The sequence below is a fragment of the Chiloscyllium punctatum genome, chromosome 36 (genome assembly GCF_047496795.1).
Source record: "Chiloscyllium punctatum isolate Juve2018m chromosome 36, sChiPun1.3, whole genome shotgun sequence".
Taxonomy (NCBI): domain Eukaryota; kingdom Metazoa; phylum Chordata; class Chondrichthyes; order Orectolobiformes; family Hemiscylliidae; genus Chiloscyllium; species Chiloscyllium punctatum.
The window spans coordinates 70,533,435-70,542,808 of NC_092774.1; positions in this window are offsets into that span (position 1 = coordinate 70,533,435).

Consider the following 9,374-nt stretch of genomic DNA (forward strand, 5'->3'; position numbering starts at 1 on the left):
GACAATAAGATCATGATCACAGAATTTATAGCCAAAGGAGTCCACGGTCATGGAGATGTCCTTCACTAAACAATTTTAGATTAAATCTTTCATATTTCAGAATGGGCTTCTGTTCTTTGGTACATTAATCCCAGAACTTGTTTTAAATTACCTTCAAGAATGTCATTTAAATGCAGAGCTTTTCGAACAACAATGTCAGTCTGACTCGATATTGGGACACAGACAGAATTCACACCTATTGTTAGAAAAGCTCTACATTTAAATGACTTTCTGAAATGGCTGATCTTTAACATTGAGAATAGTTACATTGATACTTTCAGACTTTAACAATGTTTCTGAATATATGTTCACTTTTTGAAAAGAACTGCTGAAATTTTTCTGAAACTTGCATCGAAACGTGCGCAGTTAGGCCACAGCCCAAGACAGGCTGTAAAGGATGAATGGCCTAATCCTCGTTTTGTGAAATTGATTCTGACTATGTAGAAATAGAGTCATAGAGTTGTAGAGCACAGAAGCAAACCCTTCAGTCCAGACAACCAAATATCCTAAATTAATCTAGTGACCCATTTGCCAACATTTGGTCCATATCCCTCTGATTCTTTTCTATTCATGTCTCCAACCAGATGCATTTTTTTCTTCTTCGGCGAACTGAAGCTGGAGAAGCCTGAAATCTTTAAAGGATTTCCTGAAAAAAACTTTTATGCAAGATTTGGCTCAGTGGTGGATTTTCTAAAGCTTTGCTATTGTAGTTGTCAATTTGTTAAAAAACTTTTCAGTTGTTGTTGTCCAAGGCAGAGTAAATATTCATTTAAGATATAATTGAGCTATATACATTCTTTACAATGTTTGTCCATCATTTAGTACATTGAGCATCATCTTTTTGTGATTCAACAGATATGATTTGAAGTGAATTCTGCAAGATACTTTTGTATTTTATCTAACTTGGCTTTGTGTTAAAGATTTCCTTTGTGACATTTTAATTAAACTATCTCAATGTATAATAATGAAACAGCTAATTTATTCTGAAATTATTTCAATTAGTTGGTCGATTGCCAAATAATAGCTGCTTAACTGTTGTAAATATTGACACCCAGGAAAGCTATTTTGTTTAATATATTTCCTTTGTAAAGATTTTATAAAACGATTGTATTTTCATATGAAATAACATTTGCAGTGTTATATTAAATGGTTGAAAGTAACTTTGCACTTAATTGTTCCATTTGGGATTAAACATAGATTATTTATCAAAATCATATTCACAATTTATGGTGAGTGTATTAACAAACAAATGTTGCCATTTGCCATTGAATTGCCTCAAACACAATTTGAAATTCTTGAATGAGTTGAATAAGGGGTACTCTGTGAATATTTATTCTGCATTTCTGAAATTCTCTGCACTGCCATTGTGCTTGGTTAAACAAGATAAGTATCCCTCCTCATAAGTTTGTATTTCTTTGATATTTCATTTGCTATTGCTATTGCCCAAATAACTTCATCAAATGCCAAAACATATTTTAGGCTGTGAATTTTCAGTCTGGAATGTTATTCAGTTGTGAACAATCTGAAGATTAATTTAAATACATATAAAAAAATTAAAGAGATTGTGATAATAGAAAGTCAACATGTAGAATTGCCAATGAAACGTAAACTAAGGCTGCTCTTAATTTGGTACAGACGAAATCGCAATCAAAATAAGTAGAAATAACGGCATTGTGCACAAAATGTTTGTAGTGAGTTCAGAATTTTTCTGATCATTTAATTCTGACACATGCAGTGATGGCAGCACCATGATCTGTTTTATTTGTTCATCGAACGTGAGCATCACTGGCAGAGCCAGTATTTTTCATCATTCCCTCTTTCCCTTGACTGCAAAGCACACAGATATGAATATTGGGTGAGAACACAATGAGGTTGAGTTGCAAGGCCTACTGTGGCATAACAAATTGTGCTGGCTTACACTGCACCCTGACAAGACAGATTTTGGGAGGAGAACAAAAATTGGAATTCCTATTTAAATATTGATGCTCCCATTTATATCTCTCAAAAGGATTTTGTTTGCTCCATAAATTTGTAATGGCTCTTCTGTTGAATTATTTCCCTGCATCCGCATATATCTGGAATCATTTTCTTTTCAAGAATTTTGTATTAACGTTTGCCACTTACTGGTGCCATCACCCCTTCAAGATCATTCCAAATCGTAATAACTTGCTTACTTTCTTAAAAATTAAATCTTCCCCCGCGCCCCAGCCCAAATCCCTTTTCTTATAAAGTGGCTGCACTGTGTGGTCATGCTTTCTAAGTATTACCATGTACTTTTAATTATGAGATTTCAATGTGTCTTTTTAAATATAAAAATGCCCCTTCAAATGTAATTATGCCCTTTAAATGTGTTGTGTTCCTCTAAGCGCAATCTTGCCTCTCGATAATGTATATTTACCCCTTGAGATATGACTGTCTCTTAAAGGGTCATTTCTACTTATAAATAGGGCAGCGTCTCTTCGAAATGTAGATTCATTTCGATATGACTGCGTCATTTTGCATATTAAGATATCCCTTTGAATGTGCCTACATCCCTTTGAAATGTAATCTTGTCCATTTCAAACTATTTGCAGAAATAGCCCGTTAAATGGCCTTTTAAAATGCAGATTTCCCGCTTCAGGGAGCAGCAGTTGTAGCGCGAGGTGTCTGTTACTTGGTGACGGTGAGGCTCCCCCGGCCCCGCCCATCCCCCTGAGCTGACGTCACGCGGGGGTGAAGGCGGTTGGGAGGAGAAGTCGCTCGAGCGGGGAAGGGGCGGCCGTTAGGAAAATGGCGCCGTGCGGCCCGGGGCAGACACCCGTCACTGGGCACCGCCGCCTTCCTGGTGCAGCTGCTGTGTCACGGCCACACCGCCCGGCTGTACAGCAGGCAGGAGCCGGTGACCATTCTGGAGGTGGATGTTCCTCAGTCATTGAAGGGGTAGGACCTGTTGAGAATGGTTAGTGAAGTGTGTGGTGTACTAAGCCTTATTAACATGGATATAGTTTGTAATTTATCAAAGTATACATTTTATTATTTAGAATGGTAGAGATGTACAGCACAGAAACAGACCCTTCGGGCCAACCCGTCCATGCCAACCAGATATCCTAAATTAATCCAGTCCCACTTGCCAGCACTTGGCTCATCTGCCTCTAAACCCTTCCTACACATAGACCCATCCAGAGACCTTTTAAGGGCTTTAACTGTAGCAGCCTCCACCACTTCCTCGGGCAGCTCATCCCATTCACGCACCACCCTCTGCATGGAAACGTTGCCCCTGAGGTACCTTTTATATCTTTCTGCTCTCACCCTGAACCTAGGCCCTGTAGTGCAGACCTTCACCCCCTACACTAGGGAGAAGACATAAGAAAGTTGAGCAGCCAGACACTATGCAAAAGCCACAAAATATCGAGCCAGATGGACAAAAAGTTGTGGTTCTACCTTTTTTTTTCTCCTATTGGCATTTGGACACTTCAAAATCTGTCAATAATACCAGCATCGCCACTGAGCATATTGCATACGTGCCTCTGTGTCAACAAGCATTGCGCACGTTCCTTGCTTTGGGTGTCACCCTTGTTCAGGACTGGGGGTGGGTGTTGGGAGAGCTGCAGAACAAGGGTGTGCTGGGAGCAGGGTGGTGAATTGGGGATAGGTGGAGACAGGTAGAGAGTACAAACTGGTTGGTCACTGGGAGGAAGGAATCTGGTTGGTGGCCGGGAGGGGTGGGGATGAGCCTGGGAAGGGATTTGAGGAGTGGGGAAGGAGGTTATTTGAAATTGGAGAACTCAGTGTTGAGTCCTCCAGGCTGTAGGCTGCTCAAGTGGAAGATGTGGTGGTGTTCCTCCAATTTGTAGTTTGGTTTGTTGTGGCAATGGAGGCGGCCTAAGATGGTCATGTCAGAAAGGGAGTGGGAAGGGGAATTAAAATGGGTGTTGATTGGGAGGTCAGGTCGGCCTCTGCAGACCCAGCTGTGACTCTCGGCGAACCATTCCCCATGTTTACCCTCTGTCCCCCGAAGACTACAATTGGCAAACACATGGCAAATACAATACCCCAATGTGAAGTTAGAGCCTTTGCGGTGTTAAAAAAATGCAGAAAAGAGGTGCATTGTTTAAATGGTGACATATTGGGATATGGAGAAAGTGAGGACAGCAGATGCTGGAGATCAGAGTCGAAAAGTGTAGTGCTGGAAATGCTCAGTCAACATTCGACGAGCAGGAGAGTTGACGTTTCGGGCACGGGCCCTTCATCAGGAATGACGTGTGGATGTACAAAGGGGCCTCAGCGTCCTTCCACAACAGTCAATGCCAGTTGTCAGGTGCAGCGAGCAATGCAAGTGGTATATTCGCAAGTGGAATTGAGTTCAGAAGTGGGGATGCCTGCATACAGTTAGGGAATTATTGAATATATTCAAGGTGGAGTTCATCTGATTTTTGAACTACAAAGAGGAGGATGTTTATGGGGGAAGGTGAGAAAATGGCTTTTAAGACCAGTACAGAACAGTTATAGAGTCATATAGCATAGAAACAGACCCTTCAGTCCAACTAATCCATGCTGACTATGTTCTCAAACTGAACTAGTCACACCTGCCTGTGTTTGGCCCATATCCCTCTGAACCTTTCCTATTCATGTACTTATCCAAATGTCTTTTAAATGTTGTTACTTTACCTGCATCCACTACTGTGTCGGGATGTTCATTCCACACACAAACCACTCTCTTTTTTAAAAAAATGCTGCCCCTCAAGTCTTTTTAAAATCTTTCTCCTCTCACCTTCAAAGTTTGCTCTCTAATCTTAAAATCCCCACATGTGGGGAATGACACCCACCATTCACCTCATCTAACCCCCTCATGATTTTATAAATCTCTAAGGTTGCCTCTCAACCTCCTGTGCTGCAGTGAGAAAAGTCCCAGTCTATCCACCTAGATGTAGGTAGATTTAATATCCAGTTATGTAGGGGACTTTGGTGGAAACTGGGAATTCATTGCACTGTAGGGATGAAACCCTACACTATCCAGACATTTCTGCTGGTGGATGAGACTAGGCCACATAATTTGGAGGACTGGATTTTGGACAGAGATGAGGAGGAACTATTTTTCCTGGATAGTCGTCAATCTATGGAATTCTCTGCCCAAGGAAGCAGTAGAGACAGCCTCATTAAGTATATTGAAGACACAGTTGGTTAGGTTTTTACATGGTAGGTTAATTAAGAATAGTTGGATAATGCAGGGAGGAGGAGCTGAGACGATAGATAGTTTTACCATTATCTTAATGAAGGGCGGATCAGGCTGGATGGGCCAAATGGCTTACTCCTGCTTGTATTACTAAGAAACTATAACCCTGCCTTTCCCATGACTAACCCACCTAACCTGCACATCCCTGGACATGATGGGCAATTTACCCTGGTCAATCCAAATCAAGACTGGTGAGCAATGTATTGATGTGGGAAATTAACATCAGAGAATGATAGAAAGGGACAAGGAGAGTAAATATACCAGCAATCAAAACTGGATTCTGAATGATCACAAAAATGGAAACAAAAAGTGGTGTTTCAACATGTGTGCTGCACTGTAACAAAAGTAAATGAATTGTCTGCACACATTGAAGAGAATAATTATGATCTGAGGCTCCTCACAGAAACATGGCTTCAGGATGACAAGGATTGGATCCTGAATATCGAGGGGGTAGTCAAATGGGAAGCTCGGTAAAGGTAGAGGGTTGCCATGGCTAATCAAAGCACTGACCACAGGGTAGTCTGGTGTTCACTCTGATTTCATGTCCTCATTTCTCTGTCCTCTGATTTCACTGTTCCCACAGAATAAGATGTCAATCTGTTCTCAGCTCTACTGGATTTCTGCTGAAGCTTTTACCCCCACCCCCTCTTTTTTTACACCTTCTGGAACAATAAATTATTCAGTAAGTCAATCAAAGTCCAATGCACAATCTCCCAGTCTCTCAACCAACCAGACACAAAAGTATAGTCATAGCAGGGAATCAGACAAGAAAAAATGAAACAACAACAACATGAGAAATAAATAGGTGCTAGTGCTTAATGTCTGTTCATTAGGAAGCAAACCAGAAATAGGGCTCTCCCAGGATTCTGATTGTGCCCAACTTGAGGATCCTCTCTCCCTTACATCTAACTGTTAGTACCCAGCTATGATTGACAATATTTTCACCAGAAATGAAGCATCTTATCAAATAGAGATAGACATGTACTGCACAGAAGCAGACTTTCTCTCTCTCATGCGCGCATACACACAGAAGTCCATGGGGGTGAATTTTTATTTGCAGATACATCCTATTTTGCTTAAAAATGCACAATCTGCTGGCAGTCAATACATATAATATTTTGTAAATTTGACTTTGGAAATAGAATCAGTTTGATTCAAGGTTTGGACTCTGACCTCACACATTTAATGCATTGTCTGAGCTGAGATGTCATCTTTTGTTACAAAACCTTAAGTTATGTTGAGAAGTGCCTTACAGGAAGTTGGAGATTTACATATTAATGATGCCTGCAACCCATTTGAAAAGAAGAAAGACTTAACAATCCAGGTTTGTTCAATATATCATTGCAGTGTCCTGCCACTGAAATGTTTTTCCATAAATTCTGACCCTTATGATCTTATTCTTCACAACCACCTGATGAAAGAGTTTCGTGCCGAAAGCCAGTGCTTCCAAATAGCTTGGTGTTATGTGATTTTTAACTTTGTCCAGGTTAGGGTGGATTGGCCATGCTCAAATTACCCATAGTGCCCAGGGATGTCCAGGTAAGGTGCATTAGTCAGGGATGAATGTAGAGAAATGGGGGTAGGGAAGTTACTTTCTGGAGGGTCGGGTGGACTCGTTGGGTCGAGTAACCTGCTTCCACACTCTGGGGATTCTCTGAAGAGAAGAGAGATTTCTGCAAACTATGCAGGGCAGCACAGGTGTCTCCATGTGAGTTTGTGCATGAGTGTGTTTTTGCATGTGTGCTTGCTTGGTGAAGTGAGTGTTATGGAGTATCACCCTGTGCGAGGGGGAGTATTGGGGATGTGTATGTGTCAGAGAGTATGTGCATAAGAGAGGTGTGGATAAAAGCCAGGGGTTGCATTTTGCGAAAACAAGGAAGGGCAAGAGGGTCTGTAGAGGCTGACCAGATATCCCAGTCACCACCCATTTTAATTCCTCTTCCCTCTCCCTTTCTGACATGACCAGCTTTGGCCTCCTTCATTGCCACAACGATCCAATCCACAACACTTCATCTTCCACATGGAGTTCTCCATCCCCCAACTCCCTTCACGGCCTCTGCCCCTCCCATTCACTCTTCCCTGCCACCAACCAGATTCCTTCCTCCCATCGACCATCAGGTTGTACCCTCTGTCTTCACCAATTCCCACTTCAACACCTTGCTACCGGCACCCCTTTATCTGCATCTTGTCCTACACCCATCCCCCTTCCTGAAGAAACACTTGAAACGTAGACTTCTCCACCTCCTGATGCTGCCTGGCTTGCTGTGTTCTTCCAGCCTTCTGACTGTCTACATTGTCAATCGAGACACAGTCTGTCCCCTCCCTGGATTCACTCCCTTTCCATTCAGTTGCTGCAAGTCAACAATTGAACCCCAGAATGAAAAAAAATTGAAAACGTGGTTGATAAAAGAGAGTATTGTACTCAGATGTTGGCCAGAGGAAGAAAGTTACAGTCTGGAGTGACGCTCAATCTTCATTCAGAGAGAGGAGCAGCATCTGTAATCAAATAGAGTCATAGATGTATAACTTAGAAAAAGACCCTTCACTCGAACCTGTCCATGCGGAGCAGATATCCTAATCCAATCTAGTCCCACTTGCCAGCACCTGACCCATATCCCTCCAAACCCTTCCTATTCATAAACCCATCCAGATGCCTTTTAAATGTTGCGATTGTATGAGTGTCCACCACTTCCTCTGGCAGCTTACTCCTTAAATGCACCACACTCTGCGTGGGAAAGTTGCCCCTCAGAACTCTTATATGTTTCCCCTCTCACTGAAAACCTATGTCTCTAGTCTCCAGTCTCTTCCCCCGCACCTCCCCCCCCCCCCCCCCCCCCCCCCCCACCCCCCACTGACTCTCCAGGGAAACAACCTTGTCTATTTATCCTATCCATGACCTTCATAATTTTATAAACCTCTATAAGGTCACCCCTCAACCTCTGACCCTCCAGAGAAAAAATATCCCTAGCTTACTCAGCCTCTCCTTGGAGCTGAAAGGGGCAGTGCAGAGAGATCTGGGTGTTGTTGTACACCAGTCAATGAAGGCAAGCATGCAGGTACAGCAGGTAGTGAAGAAGGCTAATAGTATGCTGGCCTTCATAATAAGAGGGATTGAGTATAGAAGCAAAGAGGTGCTTCTGCAGCTGTACAGGGTCATGGTGAGACCACACCTGGAGTACTGTGTGCAGTTCTGGTCTCCAAATTTGAGGAAAGACATTCTGGCTATTGAGGGAGTGCAGCGTAGGTTCACGAGGTCAATTCCTGGAATGGCGGGATTACCTCACACTGAACGACTGGAGCGACTGGTCTTGTTTACCCTTGAGCTTAGAAGCCTGAGAGGGGATCTGATTGAGACACATAAGATTATGAAAGGATTGGACACTGGCAGCAGGAAACATGTTTCCGTTGATGGGTGAGTGCCGAACCAGAGGACACAGCTTAAAAATACGGGGTAGACCATTTAGGACAGAGATGAGGAGAAACGTCTTCACCCAGAGAGTGGTGGCTGTGTGGAATGCTCTGCCCCAGAGGGCAGTGGAGGCCCAGTCTCTGGATTCATTTAAGGAAGAGTTGGAGAGAGCTCTCAGAGATAGTGGAATCAAGGGTTATGGAGATAAGGCAGGAAGAGGATACTGATTAGGAATGATCAGCCATGATCATATTGAATGGCGGTGCAGGCTCGAAGGGCTAAATGGCCTACTCCTGCGTCTATTGTCTATTGTCTATTGTCTATTGAAACCCTCCAACTCTGGCAACAGCCTTGTAAATCTTTTCTGATCCTTTTCAAAGTTTCACATCTTTCCGATAGAAAGGAGACAAGAAGTGGATGCAGCATTTCAAATGTGGCTTAACCAATGTCCTGCACAGCCAACTCCCAAACTCCCATTTCCCATACTCAATGCTGCGACCAATAATGGAAAGCATACCAAACACTGCCTTCACTATTCTGTCTACCTGAGGCTCCATTTTCAATGAAGTATGAACCTGCACTCCAAGGTCTCTTTATTCTGCAACACTCCCCAGTCAGTCCTGCCTGGATTGCTTGACCAAAATGTATTTCTCTAAATTAAACTCCATCTCCCATTGGCCTATCTGATCAATGCTAATTTATAATGAACTCTTT